This window comes from Colius striatus, chromosome 14 (assembly GCF_028858725.1).
Source record: "Colius striatus isolate bColStr4 chromosome 14, bColStr4.1.hap1, whole genome shotgun sequence".
NCBI classification, from domain to species: domain Eukaryota; kingdom Metazoa; phylum Chordata; class Aves; order Coliiformes; family Coliidae; genus Colius; species Colius striatus.
This window is the reverse complement of record NC_084772.1, coordinates 6,757,837-6,778,806: the sequence shown is the minus strand read 5'-3', so window position 1 is coordinate 6,778,806 and position 20,970 is coordinate 6,757,837.

Genomic DNA, 20,970 nt, shown 5'->3' with positions numbered 1-20,970 from the left:
AGCCCACAAGAATGAAGAAAATACAAGATATGGAGCAAAATACATATAAATATAGGTATATATGTTACTATACACTTGGTGAAACTAAGGACAGAAGCTTGGCCCCGACTCCTGTGAACTCCAGAAATCTGGAACCTTATTGAGCACAGGTGCTTAACCAAAGTAGGACTTCATGGTATGTGCCAAAAACATTGGTATTCAACTATTGAGAATTGAAATCAATGTATAATATTTTAGAATCTGTAGAAACAAGTGTTTTAGATTATAAAAACAACTCTGAAATAGGCAGAAGAACAGTAATATTTTTCTTAGCTGAATGAGAAATCAAAACAGGATAATCAATCTTCTTCAGCATTCACAGTGACTAATCACCACATATCTAACTACTGCAGAAACTGGTAGTGACCATAAACTTCACAGCAATGTTATAAAACTCCTTAGAGCAGTAAAGACTGCAAAGAATCACCCATTATCCTTACATCTTTGACACTAGAATAGTCTTAGATATAAACTATGGACTTGCAAGTGAGTGTCATTCCAAAAGGAATGTCTTATCAAAACAAATACTTTATAGCACATGACCAGCTTGAGTAAAAACATTCAAATTAAACAAGCAGACAATGCTCATTTATAACATTTATTTTACCAAAGCATTTAAACCCATCCAGATGGGATCTGACACCAGCACTGCAGACAGCAATCATCCCAGAACAAGCCAAACTGAAAAATATATAAGCCTAGAGACTGCAGTGTTCTGATATATGTACCATAAGATGGAGACTGACAGATAAGGAAGGACAATCAACATAAGCTCTGTAGAGCTTAAATAAAATGGACCAGGCTAGTAAGCTGACTCCAGGACCAACCAGGAACCAGGAGCAGACAACTACAGAGACAAAATTATGCCAGGACTCAAGAGTTAAGATTTTAAAGTACAGTCATAGTGGAGAGCAAATGTACAGCTGAGACGTAGTACTTGGAGTCTTAGATAGGCTTCTCTTGAAGGATCTGTTTAGAGCAATAATTTCCCATCACAGCAGGGCCTGGAAATTTAATGAGATAAATCCTATAAATACTTGCTATTTATTGAAGACATTTTTGGTAGATAATCTATAATAAATTCATCAGAAAGCAATAATTTTGACTTGACAGAAGCTGCAGAAGTTAAACGAATCAAAGAATGAAGGATGTAAGAAAGTAGCATTTACTATGACAGGCTTTAAGCAGACTTTCACATACTTTGTAGATGACTGAAACAAATAATCTTTTTAATTTGAGATCATTTCTAGTCACCACAGAACTGCATGACAAATACAGGAAACAGCTTTCAGTCAGTCTACTTTCAAGGATTCATTACTTTTCGAATTTTCTAGAGCTACATGCATAAACTTATGAATAAAACAAATATTTTTTCCTCTGATACAGGTATTTAATCTGAATAATTTCACTTCTTAACAGTATCATCTAGCCATATCACTGCACTGTAAGAGAGTGAAATATAACTAAAATACATTAAGTCTACAGTTTTCAATGGTATATCTACAGGTGTTTGTTTCAATTGGTTAAGAAACATCACTGGTTTAGACAGCATGTCTAAACTCATGATGATTTTTTAACAGTACTTCAAGAATATTTCCCTCTTGCATTTGAGAAGAAATACACAGCAGTCGCAGACATTCACTATAATAAACATCTTCCATTTCCAGCATTAGTCTGGTCTCCACTGAGTGCTACCTTGACATTTATGTAAAGCAAAGCCAAAGCATGTTTTTCAGCCTCGCGATATGATCCTCTATCGAGCCACTGACTTTACTTTTCACTACTGCTTAACTTGAATTTTAGAAATAATTTGGACTCTTTTGGAGTCATATTTGACAAAAAGGGCGGGGGGGGGGGGGGGGGGAAGTAATACCCAAGAGCTTGGTGCAGTGAAATCAGATAAAAAACTACTCAGCCTCTAAAAACAGCCTCCATAACTTGGTGCTACAGATGCTCACATGTGGTCAGTAGGCACTGGTTACACAACAGAATAAAGGCAACAAAAAAAAGGACTTTAGAACATAAGCACTAGCTAAAAGATTTGAAGCATTCTGTTCCTAATAATGGTAAAAAATTAGATCATAACCTTGATAGTTAAAAACAGGTAGACTTTCTGATTGGTAGATGCAAGAGAGCTATGCAAGGTTAGTGTCTTGTATTCTTTCCTTCTGTTCATCAGCAAAGATTTGAGTACTCCCATTCCCAAACACAGCTTTTACCATCATAATTCCTTTTACGACATTGCCCTCTAGTGGATTTTGCCTGCAGATGTTTTCTTAAACAGTAGCTCAATTCCTTTGCTTCAGTGATCTAGTACTTCCGACGAAAATTTAATAAGACTCATCAACTATTTTTGCATACAACAACTGTTGTACAGCTGGGAGAAGAGGAGGATATATATATAAGGTAAGCATTCATTCTTGCAAGGGCAACAGTTTTCCTCCTTCCCTGACTGAAACGTGTCAACTGGTTCTCCTCCCAGAGATATACGCAGGTAACAAGAAGAGAACAAAGGTGAAGATAAGGGCATATAACAGTTCCCAGGACACAAAGATAAGAGTACAGAATAGAGGTATGAGGAAATGAGGAGTGCAAGAAAAAAGAAACCCAACAAAGCCCTGATGTCTGAAGGTCAAATACTCTCATATCAGATGCTAAAACCTAAAAAAGTGTATGCCTATGACATCGTTTTCCACTCCTGTAGTGTCTGTGATGCATCATGGTACAGCACACAGCCTTCAGAGCTAGCTCTACATATTACTAGCTAGCAAGACATAGCTCATTAGCCCTGTTCAGGGCTCCACAACACTACTGCTGCATGAGGATCCAATAGTACTATCTTCTTTTAGTTCATCCAAACTTGGACTCAAACCCTCTTAAGTTCTGAAAAGCAGTGCCTCTGACACGTGCACAGATTAGCTGTGTCACAGAGGAAGGTATCATGAAGAATGCAGTAGGATGGAATACTTGATAACTCTTTCTTGTGGGGAAAGCAAGACTGATGAAAATGGCAGAAGCCCGAGTTTAAGGCGGCCAAAAAAAAAAGCTCATAGGATTATCTCAGTGAAAATAGATATGAGAACATAAAAGTATCAGAAAAAATAATTTGCTTAGAATATAAATTATTTTATTACAATACATCCACTATAAACTACTACTAAGTTCTATGACTTCAAGTCGGTATCAAGAAGCACTAAATAACTATCCAGTCAATGCCTTAAGCTAAGTACTTGAGAATCAAGTGCCATTTTAAAAATTCATGTTAGAACTGCCAGCTGTAAAGTGCATGAACTAAACTGGTAGTCAAAACTGCAAGCAGTACAATCTTTTCCTGGAACTGCAACTTCTTCTCCAATGGGAGTGGAACCATACTATGAAATCCTATACTGAGGGAAGAGAAGTATACCAAGGTTTTTTATGTAACTAAATATGAATATAGAGGGTCCCAAACTACCACTGAGAACTTATAATCAAAATCACAACAGAAAGAAAGAATGCATGCATACTATCAGCAGCAACAGGCAGCTCTGTTAACAGAGTAGCCACTTCCAGTTCTCAACCAGGCTGCACAAAATTTTGAAACAGTTGGAGTGACACCAGTAATTTGTACAAGGAACAGCTGCACCCCTTGTTTAACATTTTACATTAATAATGGACAGTTAGTCTCATATAAGATACTAGGCACACCTCTAAACCCAACAGATAGCTATTCAGTAACAGAGTAATTCTCATTATAAATTTCTATTCCCATGAGCCTCAGGTTGCTAACAGTTCTATGTGTACAGAAGTACACACATGACTACCCTATCTGTTAGCTTGTTCCCTGGCAGTAAAATTATGCCTAGGTTGCTCTAGTTAAGCTCTCAGTTTACACAGAGACAGAAGCTGCATTTCATGCTCCCAGGTGAACATGGACAGCATTTAAAACAAGAGATGCTAATGCAGACATACAAAAATCAGCAACCAACACATATTTGGCTAAAGAGAGGCTCTAAATCTGCCAACTATGGTTTAATTCTGACAAGTGTTGAACATTTACTTGGAAGTGCCAGCCACCTTTAACTTTTACTGTCTTCACTGACTCTTGAGGATATAATGAGAGAAAAGAAAAAAAAAAAAAAATCCCAGCAGGCAGTAACAGATCTGATCTCTGTCCTACTCATCCCTCCCTCAACATAAATTGAGGTAGATCCAATAGGTGTATTAAAGAATTGACTGTCCATTTACTGGACTCAGACTGCTTACTGGAATTGCAACTTCATGTTAGTGAAATATTTAACACAGCAAGAAAGAGATCCCTTGGAGAAATGATCTTCTGTTCTTCCTCCTCTACCCGCAGGTTAATTTTGTCCTTTACAGGCATAACAAGCACAGGAGGTCTGGACACATGAATATACAACAGAAATACTACCCTCTCTAAACACAAATGAGTGACATGGGGCTTAAATATTTCACAGTATTTGATTTAATAAAAATATTGTCTTCATCTACAGAATTTTACCTGTTGACTTAACCAAGTGAATCAATTTTTGCCTCTAGATTGATACATCATTCACAGACAGAACAAGAGCGAGCAATCCACCCCACCTACACCACTCTCTCAAAATAATAAACAAAAAAACCTCTAATCTTTAGTAACCTCCTCTCCCTGCCAAATTACACTATCTTTTCATAAACTTCATCCTCTACTCAGTTTGCAACAATATACCATCCCCAAAATAGCTTATCCTCAGATATTTAAGCAGATATTCTGTATTATGCCTGTTTGAGAGCCAAAGCCTTGTAGTCCTATGACTAAACTAGAGCTTGTTCAGAATTCAGACACAGCTAGAAGCTCCTTTCCAGTTCATTATATGGTATTTTTAAATAAATAAAGAAATGATTTTGTAGAGTCCCTACATTAGTACAAAGCAACTAAGAGTTATTTTACCACATTCTGGAATATCTATCAGACACCAAACTCAGATTATTTACAGGTTACCCAAACAGCTTTTAAAGCTACCATACTTATTGAAAGAGGATTCCCAAATATCTTGTTCTTGAATTATTATATATAAGCTATCAAAAAAGCCCGTTCAGTGCTACTATAAAGCAATCATTCAGTTCTGTAAATACATTCATTATCTAGCTACAAGCTGTTTTATATAATTGAGTTTTATACACTCACTAAAGAAACACACACCACTCAACACTTCTAATAGATACACAATTCAGATTTTAGCTTCTGAAAAGAAACATATCTAAGCATTAATCACATGCATATAATTAATGAACAAGGTTTAAGAAATATAGGACTTCTCAATAAAAGAAGCCAAAGTAGAGGCTAGTCCACAAAAGTACACACCTAGCAGTGTATGTTTTGGCATATGTACATTTTTTAGTGACAATGTTGATAGGAAGGAAGCAAATATCTCACAGCTAAATTTTAATCAGATTCCTGTCAACCTAAATAAGTGGTAGAGGCCATAGAATCATTGCAATAGAAACTTTCAGAGTCAGAAAATTAAAACAGATACATACATGTATGTTTTGGTGGTTTTTTTAAAAGCAGTTAATGCCTGAAGTTAGAGTTTCATTGATTCCTGTGAGATTTATTTCAGATTCAGCACAAGTTTCCAGGAGGCTATGTTAATGGCAAAGCTTCTCATGCAACATCCATAGTTTTCCTGAGTATTCATGTAGGGGATTCATCAGCTTCGATGGCAATCTCACACCAGTGTCTGTAAATGTAGATTTCCTTAAGATCCACTATGAAACTTGCCTTTAACTCCACAGTGTCAGTAACACAAAGATCAATACCTTCAAGTACAAAACATCAATAAGCAAGTTGCTTACTTCTCAGTTACACTATGTATTTGGAGCACATCAATATCCAATTTCAGCTTGTTCTGACATCCATCCACTGTCCTTCATAGTTAAATTCTGGATAGCATCAGCAGTTGTTTCTGTGCCAGGGTCTTCATTTTTTTTTCTTCCTCAGGCTGTCCTCCAGACTTCTGGACTGATTCTAGAACTGTTATGGTCTTAGTGCTATTGCAGCTCATTTTGGTCCTAAAATGTCTATGAAAGAGATTTTCTCTCTCTTTTTTTTTATTTTCCCTAGATGTCTACAGAAGGCTCCCTGCCTCGCAGGAGTGAAGAACAAGGAAAGGAACTCCAAGCTAAATAGCCTTCCCTACTGTATTGTTTAGAGCAAGTATGTTTGGTTTCTGTGACAACTCATTACTTCTGCCAATCGGGCACCAGCTAATAAAAGAGCTGTGGTTTATTGCAGCCACAGAAGGTGAGTTTTCAGACTAGGAAACTGTTAAGAAAAAAATATTAATGGAGTAACTCACAAATGCCTTGCCCAAGGAAGTCTGCTTTACTTCAACTTTTAAACATCCAAAAGCTCGGTAAAGGAAATAGTATTTGGCTATTAGAGGACTACCTGGATGAAGGGATTAGAATGCACCCTCAGTAAGTTTGCTGATAACACCAAGCTGGGCAGGCATGTAGATCTGCTTGAGGGCAGGAAGGCTTCTCAGAGGAACTGGGACAGGCTAGAGCAGTGGGCCAAAGCCAGTTATATGAAGTTCAACAAGGCCAAGTGCTGGGTCCTGCACTTGGGCCACAACAACCCATGCAACACTACAGGCTTGGAGCAGAATGGCTGGAAAGCTGCCCAGAGGAAAAATACCTGAAGGTGTTAATTAACAGCAGCTGGACATGAGTCAACTGTGTGTCTAGATGGCCAAGAAGGCCAATGGCATCCTGGCCTGTATCAGAAATAGTGTGATCAGTAGGACCAAGGAAGTGATTGTCTCCCTGGTTTCAAGTTGCACCAGGAGATTAGATTGGAAATTAGGAAGAACTTCTTCACTGAGAGGGTTATTAAGCATCAGAACAGTCTGCCAGGGAGGTGGTGGAGTCACCATCCCTGAGGCATACCTGAGGTGCTGAGGGACGTGGTTTAGTGGTGGCCTTGGCAGTGTAAGCTTAGTGGTTGTACTCTTATCTTAAAGGTCTTTTCCAACTGAAATGATTCTATGATTCTATGACTACTACGGAATACTTAATGTTGTAAGAGTAGCAAGTCTGTACAGTCTTGTACACATCTTCAGGATCATAATTTACACTACTATATATCTGCCAAGTATTTCACATAAACCATAACATCTCCATGATTTTGTTTCTGTCGCTTTAATCTCTTTGAGTCCAGAATTATAGCCATGCTTGAACATTTGTCAATTACTGCCACACTATTTTTAAACACACTCCAGGACCGTATTGTCTCTTTCCAGTACAAAATCAGTGCATTTAAGCTAAATTGTCTACATCAGGATGAGTTTCACCTCAGTTTACTTATCTTTGCTGTTACTGACAATACTGGAATGTCTGCCTTAAGTGGGTTTTGGGAGTTTCTCAGACTGAGGTCCACAAACGGAGCCATATATATGCACTACTCCTTTAACAATTAGCCGCTTGTTTAATGTAAGCAACAAGAACAGGTTCTCTGTATGGGACTAAGTAGGCCCTTATCTTCCAGATATAGTTAAAGCTGCATCAGTAAGCTTCAGCACAACATGGACATTTTCTCTACATACACTTTAAAACTTCGTTGAAGATACACTAAGTGAACTGTCTTAGTGTGAAAAATTGCTGGAAGAACAAAGTTAACAGGTGCCTCAGACACATTCAATGGAAATAAAGAGGGAAACTCATTTTCTAGTTCTTTTGAGGCAGACTATTGAATTTTCTGCATGATGTTTAAGATTCTGTGAAGGAAGCGCTCTCTTTGCCCCAGATTATGGAGGTTCGTCAATTTGCTCATCTGAACCAGCATGTCAGTTTTAAAAATGAGAGGAAGATGAAGGCATTCAGGCTCTAAAGTGACACAGGTATTTTCTGGTTTTATAAGAAAAACCCAGGAATGCAATTCGTCATTTCTACATTTCATCATTTTTATGCTTCATCCACTTCACTATCATTCCTCCTTTTAATTCAGGTAAGCCTTAAGAGGCAGAATGTTTTTACTTGTGAGGACTAGGATCAGACAAAAATATCAGCTGTTCCCCAAGGCATAATATATGTTTAAGTACTAACAATTCCAGGGTGTTTACTGGTCTGCATTTTCAGAACAGTATCTCAAATTCCCCACTAGATGGTAGCTCAATACTATGTTGATTGTACAATATTATACAGTCTATGGTATATACAAGAGCTGCACCTGATGATTAGAATTTTACAGGATTAATCACAACATCTTTTAATAAAAAGATATGCTCAGAGATTAGATTGTACTAAGATTTTTTTTAAGATAAGAGGTACCTAGATAATTATACTATCCTGCAACCTAGGTCTCATTGCATTCTACTTTTAGTTCACTTTAGTTTGCAGTAGTGTATTTACCAGCTTTCACAGTCCACTATTTCTTTGGAACATCTCATGATTTAACACTTTTACTTCCTTCCTCTGTTGAAAGAGAAAGCTTTTTTGTGAGGTTTTTCATTACATCACTGAAAATACTGTGGAATTCAAAACCAAGTTTCTTCAATGTGAGAAATTATTCTGCTAATAAGTACTAATGCCCTCCTTGTATTAGTAGTCAGTAATAGTATTAGTAATTAGTATTAATAGTATTATTAGTATTAATAGTAATTAGTATTCAGTTGCAGTAAATTACTGTTCCCACAGCAACAACACTATTTTTCCCATCCCATATTTCCTTTTCAAACCTGGAGGTGCATAATAGCCAAATAAATTAAAGTATTTTAAACTTCAACATGCAGTAGATCGCTATTTTTTAATAAAGTAACTAAAACATTTTCTACAAATGGTCTAAAAGACAATTTCTTTCCCTTGTCTACTTATTAGACAATTACTCTACATTGAAGCATATCACTGAGCATGTTGTGCTGTCTTAATGGAAAATATTTGTACCCTTTATTTCCTGTGACAGTGAGGAAAATCACCTGAATAACTAGCCCATCATCTCCAAAGTTTAAAGGCTGCCCTACTAGACCTTATTTATGAAGCAGTCTCAGTCTCACTGTGCTTCTCATAAGATTCGAGCTGAGCAGCTTCCATCTAACTCTTCTAACACCAGAGGAAAACCTCCATTCATATCGTTTGTAGGAAGTCACATGTCAAGTCTAAAGATGACAGTCAACATGCACTTACAAGCAACATGAGCCAGAAGCATGACAGATTAATCTGGCTGAGGGAAAACTAGGAAGCAGCTAACAGACTTCTGGGAACTGAATCCTTTAAACCACTTAAACTACATTTTGAGAGACATCCTTTAGTCAGTTTCTGATTTATTTTATTAACTTCTATGTTTATTTTATTAACTTCTATGTTAACATATTTTATGAAGTTGAGGAATGGTGACTGGTAAGCCAGTTAACTATGAAAAGAGTTAGCTACATGTAATACAGACATACAATCCAATAATGCAAGAAACATTCCAAGCTCTTGAAGGGCAGATTGAAAATACTTTCTAATATATCTTCTGAAAAGCATCCAACATTTGAATAAATTATAATTTAAGTGATAAACTGATAATTGTACAATCAATGCCTTGAATTTGGCTGAACAATTTCATTATTAAGCCGAAAGACAACTAAGAAATAGAGTTTTGGGTTGAAATTTACTTAGGATAGACTGGTAAAAGTTACAACAAGCAAGAGAGACACATAAACACAGATAAATGTGAGCATCCCTGCTCACCTAGAAGTTCTGTTCTGCAACTCTTAACAGATTACCTAGATTCAATTTCTTAAAGACCCTACAGTGACCTCTATGACCCTAGTCATGCTTCCCCAGGAGAATAAGAATAGCTTTCATCTTCATCTCAGCTTCCCTCAGTGGAATGTGTTCTAATTGATCATATTAGTTTTTACAAGCCTCTAATGAAAAAAGAATAATAAACTTGAAGACTTCTAAAGATTTCTTCATTTTTTGTTCATGTAGAAAGATATTTTTTGAATGTCAATGGCTAAAATAGACTGGGAACATTCTGTACCTACATGAATTATGCTTCTTTGACAGCTGGCCTGCATACATCAGATAAGTGACCTTAACAGATTTTGCTATGAAATTCATGTCAAGTCAGTGTTGTTTAAGCTCCTAACAGCAATAGGAAAAGATATTATTTCCTAATTATTTTTAATTAGCAGATATCCAGGATTAATTTAGCAGTATATTCTCAAAGGAATGCCCACTTCCTATTTATTAACCTGAAAAAGTAAGATGGTAAATAGCTCAACATAAAACTCACCCATGTATGCCTGTCTTTGGGTCTCAGCCTTAACGTAACGCTCTGTTGCTGTCAAATATGCCTGTGTTTCTGTATACTAAGGAGAAGAAACCATGACAATCTGTTCTCTTTAGAAACACAAGCTGTGTTTGGCTGGCTGAAACAAAAAGTCTATCAAAGTAGTAAATATGGTTTAGTTCTTGACAATTTCACTGAACTAAGTTTAAGAACTGAGTTTTCAGAAATCCTAAATGAGCTACATCAGTCTAAGCTTTGTGTATAGGCTTTTCTAACATCAGAAAAAGTATCTCACTAAACTGTTAAATGCCAAATTCTACCATCTGCCAGGTGAGGGAGAGAAAGAAACAGTAAGCCTACAATATAAGAGTATAAGAGTCAGAGAAACTGGAAGATTTCAGTCCCAGTACACAGGTCTCACTTAATGAAATGGCTCCACAGAATCACAGAATGGTAGGGGTTGGAGACATCCAGTCCAGAACCCTGCTAAAGCAAGTTCACCTCAACCAGGTCACACAGGAACGCATCCAGACAGGTTTGGAGACCTCGAGACAAGGAGACTCTATACCCTCCCTGGGCAGCCTGTGCCAGGACTCCCTCACTCTTACAGGAATTAAGATTATCCTCATGTTCAAGTGGAACTGTGTTCCAGCTTGTATGTGTTACTCCTTGCCCTGTCTCTGAGATCAACAGAAAATAGACTGGTCCCATCCTTTTAAGACCTGCCTTTTAAGTATTTAGGAGCACTGATAAGGTACTCTCTCAGCCTCTCTTCTTCAGGCTAAACAGTCTCAAGTCTCACAGCCTTTCCTCATAAGAGAGATGCTCCAGTTCCTGTATCATTTTGGCAGTCTTCTCTTGGACTCTCTCCAGATGTTCTATATCACTCTTGAACCAGGAAGCCCAGAACTGGACACGGTACTTCAGACGCGGCCTCACTAGGGCAGAGTAGAGGGGGAGAAGAACCTTCCTTGACCTGCTGGCAACACTCTTAATGAAAGATGCCATTGGCCTTCTTGGCCACCAGGGCACATTGTTGGCTCGTGTTTAGTTTGTTATCCACCCTCTGTGAAAGTCCTTGATATTTTTCTCTAGACTTTAGTTAGCAGCTACTGTAGACCAAATAAGGAATATGACACATCAGGAAAGGTATTACGGTACTTCTACTGAAACTGTGCAACATGGGCTAAGAAAATATGTCATGGCCAAAATTCTCTTCCTAAAGCCACCAGAACCTAGCTTTGGAAGACAGTCCATTCCTGGCTATTTGCTCTTTAAGCCAAACAAAATGCATTTCACAATTTGTTTGGAATTATTTTTAAGACGCGGGGACATGTTCCCAAAGCAGAAGTAAACAAACAACTCAAAAAGGAAAACAGGCAAAGCTCTGAAGATGGAGAAAACATATAAACTGCTAATAACAGCTGCTGAGCCAGGTAAAGGTGGGGTTTCAGGAGAATAGGTATCTGAGAAAGTAATCAGACACTAGGAGAGCAAGCATTCCTGAGAATTAATTTGCACTGAAACACAACACAACACATGCCTTTGGATTACAAAATGAGTCTGTCTGTATTTCAAATAAGAAGAGATTCCTCTATCCTTTAGGGCCTCTCTCTTAAACACTGAACTATTCCAGTAACAGAGATGCACTTGGAGTGATCAGCAGAAAGAAGACACATAAGAATATTTGCAGACACAGAATTGGAAGCAGTACACAAAATGAGAGATCTGGATTAGTGGCTGCCAAGGAGAGGCATGTGGAGAATATGGGAGTATGAAACATGTATTAGCCCGTGTGTTAAGTTATTTTAGCTTTAAAGATCACTTCTCATATCAGTGAAGAAAAAGTCTATCAGCTCCAGTTAAGCTTTAGATAATAGGATTCAGATTCTTGCTGCAAATGGAAGGGTTCGATAGACAAAAATATAAAGTAAAAGACTTCTCAATTAATTTGTTGTTTAGTTAAAGTTCTTCCTAGCAAGATGCTGAAACAGTCCACTTAAACACAGGTCTGGACAGTGACAGAGTACAAGGATCAAGCTGTATTGGATGAGTTGCTGAGGTAGAACGTCCAGATCTACAGCATGACCCTCTATCTAGGCTCATCACCTGGGTTTAAGATTCCTGTCCTCACATAATTGACTGTTAATCGTAGCTTTTCATAAGGAGTAAGTTAAGGAGTAAGGTATTCAGGCTGGTTAGTACTTTCCAGTTGGATCATGGCAGGGTCTAGATTTGCAAGTGTACTGCAATACACTGCTGCTATTTATTCCTTCCCACACAAGATAAAATTTAGTAAGTCACACTCATGTGCCATGGACAGCAGTCATACATTTTAAAAAAAGGAAGACTCAACTAGACACCCAGTGACTGTTATCTGTTCCTGATGCATTATTTATCTAGCCATTCTTATTTAAGAAAAAAATGCTATTTCAAAATTGCACTGTAACAAGTCCATGCTGACAGCTCAGTCTGCTTATCTTCCAAAACTCCTAAATTATCCCTATCGCTCATCCCTTTTGTTTAAACCAAGTTATCTTCCTTTTTGACATATCTTTCAGAGCACTGCATAAGAAGCAAGTGTAAAGTCTTCAGCTAAGTCTTGTTCCTAAATTAATTTTTGCTAGTAGAAGTTTTCCTTACTCTGCTGAAGCACTTTACACCATTTCTTCACTTGTTTAGTAAATTTTTTTTCTCACTGTGTATTTGGATGGCTCTGGCTATCAAAATCCTATATATTATACATCAAAGTATAGTTTTTCCTCAGTAGATTGTCTTGTCTATTTAGTGTCTGTTTAGTGATATATGCTTTTTCATAACTTAGAGTTCATGAGTTTCTATGTCATTCAATGGGAAGGGATGTGAAAGAGCCATTATGGCAAATTGTAAAAAACAGCTTGTTACAATTAATTTCTTCCAGATAAACTCTAAAAGTCCAGCCATTTGTGGGTTTCGAGTCTTTCATGTTTCCACTGAGAAAAGCCATTCTAGACCAAAAGTTTAAAATCCAATGAATGCATGGATTAAAGGTAAGCAATATAAAACAACGTACTCTACTTCAGAGTTCAGCCAGTATTTAAAAAGTTAAATATTGACAACTTCAGTATCAGACCCAAATCCGTCATTATGTTTTTCTTAAAGCACAGAATTAATACACACAAAAAATCAGTTTGTGGAATTAGGAACAATTCACCCACAACAACTAATTATTCTTTCAGAAGTCAGACCTTGAGGCAAGAGAATGCTATCAAGTGTAAAGACAAACATGTTCCTCCAGCTGTTTGCCATACTTATTGGACATAATAAACTTGATATGCTGGAGGCTATAATTAATCTTTACTAAGTGAGCATTCCTCTTATGATGACTTGCCTACTGAGCTGTCTAATGACACTTAAGGCTTTGATAAGTAAATAAATTAGTTCATTACGGTCAGACAGTGTTTCTTTTTAGATGAGATCAAATCGCTCTGTAGTTTGCCTTACTCAGTCATCACCAGCTACAATGCTTCGACCCTGACTCTGACTAAAGCACGTTCCATTTCAAAGCTCTAAAATCAAATTTCTGCATTACTTTCAGGAATTTTTTTTTAAAAAAAGAAAGCTGGAAATCTTTATTGTTAAAAGCTTGGGTTGAAAATTAATTATGCTGGCAAGTGACACTATTATTTGCCTTTCTATTGCTAGATCTCATGGCACACAGTAACACACACAAAAATAAAGTTGCAGTGCCCTCTTGTGAGCAGTCAAATCTCGACTCTGAAGAAGTAGTTGTAGCACTGATACTGCGAGGGTTGGGCAGCATTTGTGCTACAAAATGTATTTTCTTAAGTAGGAGTGTGGCATTTGTTAAAAGAAGATATATATATATACATACACACACCTCCTACATCTAACTGTTCTGAAATCAATAAAGACTATTTAAATTCCCCTGAACTTGGTAAAAAGGGAAATAGATACATTTCTTTATTCCTAAATTCCAAATAGGAGAAACAAAAAAAACAGTTTCTTGAAGCCATTATCTTGGATTACAATCTTATTTTATTCAGTGCTACTGAAAACCCACAAGACCACAAGTGCACACACACACTCAAGAAGCCTTCCTAAAATTTAAGCATTAACTAACTAGATTAATAAGGACTGGAGGGAAAGGTAACTATCAATGGAAGCTTAAAAAAAAAAGGAGGAAAACAGTTTGCAGTAGGAAGAATAAAAGCCAAAACACAATCCTAATTCCTAGATGTCTACAGGGAACAATTAGAAGATGGTGATAAAAATCTATACAGACATTGCATGGCTAGTTCCATAGAATAAATGTGTAAGATTTCATCTTTTGTGAACTAGTTAGAAGTTAACTAGAAGTCAGCAGTTTCTCAGTCATCCCAGGGTCAATTTTTCTACTCCACAACATTACAGAACACAAGATCAGTCATAAATATCTGAAAATTTACTAAAGATTTATGGCACCAATAGAAAACTAAACAAGTGACAGAGAAGAACCAGCAACAATACCACACAATTGATTCTGTTGCTCGGCATGTACAAGTTAGAATTAAATTTCTGAAAAGTGACAGTGTGTTATCCGCCAATAAATACTTTGCTAAGACTCACATTTCTCACTTCACTTGCATAGATCTGGTTATTTGTATGCAGTAATAGTCAACCACTGAAAAAAGACAATCACCAATAGGCTAAGCTTCACATTACTGTTTCAGTAAGGTTCCCACAGGTAACATTTAAAAGGACTTTTATTTCACTATATTCTTGCATTTTGTAACTGGTAAAGAAGTTTCACAAAAATGAAGCTTAACACAAGAAATGCAAGGCAGAACATTACTAAGTCTTTAGTAAAAAGTTCATCTCATCACATTAATTAATCACTTGTAAGCAGATGTTAAATATTTGACTTCAACGCAGAGAGTCAAGGTCCAAGGGAGCTTACATTTGTTTAGGCCCAGATCCAAAGAATTATTTTCAACTGAATTTAGGCACACAGGTCCAAACTGCTGCAAAACCCCAATGTAACAAAACCTTTCTCCCGTGACTTCCTAAAACCACTGGCAGACTGCCACATCTCAGTTCTGCCTTCAGCTCCCTCTTGAACAGTTTCAGTACTGCAGATGAGGAGAATCGCTGCAGCCTGCTTGTGCAGTTCTTAAGGTACTCGAGCTTTACTAGAGGTTGCCTAAATTACCGGACTCAAATGACTGTTGAATCCCACAGAGTTTACCTCAAATCATTCCTCAGGAGATGATACTCTGGAGCACGTAGACATGAAACTTCTTTTGTTTAAAAGATTTACAGTCAGTAATGTACTGAAAATCATATGGTAGACACTCTGGAGGTGTACTATACAGACCAACAATATCTCTGGCCCATAGCAGATGATCCAAGTTGATTACTGCAGTGCATTATATTTTAAGCACTTAACTACACCATTTACAGGATTCAGTAATATTAGCAGTTACTTCATGGTACCTTAGGAACTCACAAGACAACAATTTGCACAAGCAAAGTTTACATAGTACCAAATTTATTTGACACATGTCTTGAACTGTAGAGATTGCTTCTACATATACCAAGTTAAAAGCAAACAAAAGATGGTTGACTTCAAAAATGCAAAGCATGACTGACCAAAAAAATTAACATTTTTTAAAATTTGTCTAAGAGCAGATGTGCTCTAGCCTAGGTTAATGACATAGAATTAAGAACACACTCTTGTTCTCAGGTGCATAATTACTTGGCTATTACCTTGGTACAAATTTACGGTTTGCTTATTTAAGCCAATGCTGACAAACAATTGAATCACTGCTTCACTACAGATTCTGTAAATCAAAAAATGATAATTCACCTTTCTCATCAGACAAAAAGTTGACTGAGTAGTTTTTCATGTTATAGTACTTAGGTTTATAAAACAAGTTTCTGAAGAGGTTGCAGTTAGCATAGAAGATTTTTGAAGGGAAATTCTAGGGATCTGGCATTAGAAAACAAGCTTCAGGAAAGCAAGTTCCTGCCAGTCCTCCAGACTGTCTAGGTCCCTGAATGGCAGCCTTGTCACTGAGCATGTCAACTGGTCTTCCCTCATTTTTGTGTCACCTGCAAACTCTCTAAGCAACTGATAGAGATGTTGAACAGAACCAGGCAGAGTCTGGATCCCTGTGGGGTTTTTATCTATTACCAGCATTTGTATAGAGCACTAAGCACATTACACATCCGACCACCCAGTTTTCCACTCACCTGATTATCCACTTTTTCAGAGCATAAAGTCCTATCTTGGACATATGAACATTGCAGGAGATGGTAAGAAAAGAAAGTTGAGATAAGTGACATCCACTGCTCTCCATGAAGACAGTAATTTTATCATAGAAAAATATTCCATATCCTGAAATATTATCTCATGTCTATCAGAATAAGGACTTTATTTTAACTTCACTGGCAGCAAAAACATTCAGCTTTAAAGGAAAAATCACGATCTAACAGCTTCGGAGAAAAAAATGCATCTCTAAAGACGCCCAGCAGGCGGCAGCAGCTCTCTACATTCGGTAACTAACAGCGGAGCCTTGCCCCTCCCGTTTCGCGCAGCCGTTCCACTGCTCCGGCATCTTTGCTCGATCGAAACACATCGGATAAATGAACATCTCACACAAAACCAAGGTGTCAAACCCAAACTCCTCAAACGCCTCTCTGCGATGACAGGGCGCCCATGAGGCAATACATGCATGCTGCACTATAGGAAACAAGTAAACTTCCAGGGTTTATTTCACTTGGCTTAGTGTTACACAAAGAGTGAAAGGGCATCAAGAGCAAAGCATAATTGTTTTGAGTCTGTTTTGTTGCAGTACGCCTCATACAAATCCAGGAAACAAATAACATTTTATACCCAAGTACTAGACTAAAACTGAACGGTTCAGGGATTTGCTTCATGTGCTGCTCACAATTGATGACACCATGCATACTAACACATGCCCATGTATATAAAACAGTATTTTTCAGCTGAAGTTTCAGAAATGCCTAAGTGAACCCAGTACATAGATTGTTTCAGTATTCAGTAGTGAGTTACTGTGTTTTCTGATAAGTTTAAGGGGCCACAATAGTATCTGATTTTAAAGCTAGTTTTTGACTGCAAAACGGTCCAAAAGCTAGAACTCTAAGTTCAGCAGAGCTATATGGACAAGTCCTACAAGCCCATTGATTAACAATCCTATTTATAATGCAACTGTTCTTGACTATAATTCTGTTTTTCCTTCACAAGGAGTCCTTCCTTACTACAGTCCCATAAGACAGCAGCTGACAACCTAGTAATCTAATCTTATATTTTGTACATTCAAATCATCTGAAGAGTTTTAAAACCTCCTTTTTGTATGAAATGTTTCCCTGTCTAGTATTCCAAATTAGCTAAAGCTCGACGCTGACACTGCCTTTTCTTCCCACATCTTACCAAATTTTTACCAGAGGCTTTGAATCTTTAACATATATCTGATTTTCCCACAGCACGTGCTTACCACTTTCACAGGAGTAAGAGCACCAAAAACCTTCACGCAGTAGAAGTTACCAATAAACTCCTATTCAGCTTTACAAAATAAACCTTGTGGCTGTAACTATTCGAATATCCCTTCCAGGAGGCGGTCATGTCCCATCACACCTAAAAATAGTTCTTTACCTGTTCTACTACCAAAAAAAAAACTACATAAAAGAGAACAATGGCAAAGAACAGAATTCAGTTCTAACAGGAGACCTATTACCATCTCACAGGCAGGAGCTAGACATGTTCAGAAAAGTATCTTTTATTAAAAACCACAAAGTACCTCTCTACAGCTAATCTACTACCCCTCTACTTCAAATATACTATTCCTCTCCTTTCTCCTCCCCATAAGAGCTATTTAGTCCTTAATACCCTAGTTTTCCCAGCAGTTCCCAACTCCTGCTACATTTAAAGCCAGCCAGGGACAACAAACACAGACAGTCCTACAGTAAATAAATCCTGGTATTTAACAGGTATAAACATTTTCTATACACATTTTCTATGTCCCATCCTCCACCTGGTCATCAAAATCTTCAACTGTGGTCTTAAACAGAAGAGAACTGAAAATAAAACCAGGAAAGATACCTGTTTAAAAGGCTCCAACTACTGCATTCACTTTCCACACCTTACTTACTAGCACAACTCAAAGTATTCACCCTATTATCAGATCATTTAAGACACTTCCAGGCACTTTCTCTAGACTTCAAAAACAGCATAAAATTGCCAGCACATTTCTACTTCAATAAAACCTCTTACCTACTATTTCTACAACTATTCATGTTTTCCTTCTCTCTTGACAACTCCTCCATGTTCAACTACTCTACAGAAAACTATAGCAAGGCTTCACTGTTGTCATGCAGTCCAAACACAGTAAGGTAATCTTCAATCCCATCCTCCACCTGGTCATCAAAATCTTCAACTGTGGTCGTAAAGGGCTACTTTCTTCCTAACACTAGTTCCTAGAATAGGTCCTGTATCACCTCTCTTCTTTGAACAGACAACACTGTAAACTCCAATTCACAAATCACCCCACTCTCAGCACCCAGATTCACAAAGTAGCCTCAGCCTGTCAACATAGATACAAACTTCTGTTCTTGCAAAAGACAATGCAGCAAAAATTTGCAAAACCTAAAATCGGTCACTGACAGCAAATCCCCTAAAAATATGCTTTTAAAATTTCTTCATGCTTTAGTGGGAAATTACCTTTTCAGTAAGTTCAGGTTTTAGACATTTCACGCTGCCTATTTCATAACAGACTTCATTTTAGCAATATCATCATAGTTTTATCAATGAACAGTGTACCTGGGGCCTGACAGTGTGGCTATCAGACAATCAAACTACAGATGTAGATGCTTGAGGAAATAGCAATGGAAGCAGTTTTAGAAATCAGCATTTTGATATCCTAGATGTGGGTTTACTCAGTTTACACCAGTAGTATCCAGCTGCCAGGTAAACTTTTAGGATGTATATCATCCTGAGAGCCAAACATTCTAGCTGTCAAAAGATTCCCTTCTTACAAAGTAGATTACTTGCGTGTTTAATTAGCAATCATATTTTTATTTACCTCAATATGAAAAGTTTATATTCAGAATTCCAGTTTCTCTTTCAGATCCCTTGGTTGCAACTGTTCCCACACACAGAGTCAAAAGAATTAAGTTTTGTTATAATCTAAAGAGACCTTTTACATCTGCCTTTGCAAGGCCATGTGAAAAAACATCTGCTTCCATGTACCTACTTTGCATTTGCAGTGTTTCACATCTGCAGGTGTGTTCCACTGTATATTCCAGATCAGATAAACCTACAAACGGCCAGCCAAGAGCAAAACAAACCAGAGTGCCCCAATTTGAACTGTATAGGAACCTATGGCTTTGAATATATTCAGGAGTAAAAATATGTGAGCTTTACGTGCACACTGCAGACTTGTTAATGACTCCAAAAGCTACCTAATGTGTTTTATTCCCTATTCATGCTGCTGGTTGCAGAGGCAATGCACCAAGCAGCCAAAACACCTCAGCAAGGGCTCAGTTTGCAGGGCACTGCAAGTCTTCACCTGCATCACAGATTCCTACCAGGCTTTTAAGAGTATGCCTATAAAGACCTATGAAGAGTTGTTCTAATAGCAGCAATATGTGCAGGCAGCTGCTTTTTGCTTTCCAGAGTCACACAGAGTGGCTACTGAGAAGGATCAAAGCAGTCACTGTGGCAACAGTGGAATCTCAGCAGCTGATTCAGTTGCATGTGAACTTCATTCCAGCCCTGACCTCAATACCCCTGCAGAAATTTCCATGGATAATCAAAGTACAGGAAACCTGACAAGTGCAGCAACCAATTTCCTCTGTTGTTTTTTCTTGCAAAATTTTATTCCACTCTCACAGAAGCATGAAGAGGTGCTCTTGTTTTGAGTACACAGGGCTTATCCCTTTATAGGCTACAACGTGTTACAAAGCACACACATGGTAAAATCCTAAAGGAGAATAACTCACTATAGTTCTGTGAGAGTCAAGAACCTTAAAAAAATGTATGTTTTCTAACTCTCTTGTACATGGGACATCTGAAGAAAAATATTTAGGAGAAAAGGATCAAAGTATTCTTCCACTCTTACCAAACCTCCACTCTTCAAAAATTTTAGAGGAATCACCTGTATGCTGCAAATGGATCAAGGCAATATGGTTACACTGTGAAATACAAGTGTTGAGAAAACAAAGATCTCTTAAAATGTATAAAATCTACTAAAATTACAATTGTTTGAAACAATAGTAGGATTTCAGGGTAATGATATAAAGTGTCAGAAGTTTTCATGGAAAGAATATGCAGCACTGCTCAAAGGCAATCTCCAAAACTGATGAGATACTGACATGTTTAAGAAAATGAAGCTCAAAACAAAAATCAATATTTAATTCTGTACACTTAAGCAATCTGGGGTTTTTTTTCTAAATTCTAAGAGGACATTAAGTGTTAATGAAATTCAATGTCCTTTTGAGCAACAGGAAAACCAGTCCCATGATCCTATTTTCAGTTATTCATGTGATTTATCATTCTAGGCCTGTGCTCTCAACTTATGACATTGCCATTCACATTATCTAGCAGAGAGCCCTTCACAGTGTTACTATAGTGTTGATAGCTTTATTAAGTAGTACTACAGTTGGCTGGCTAA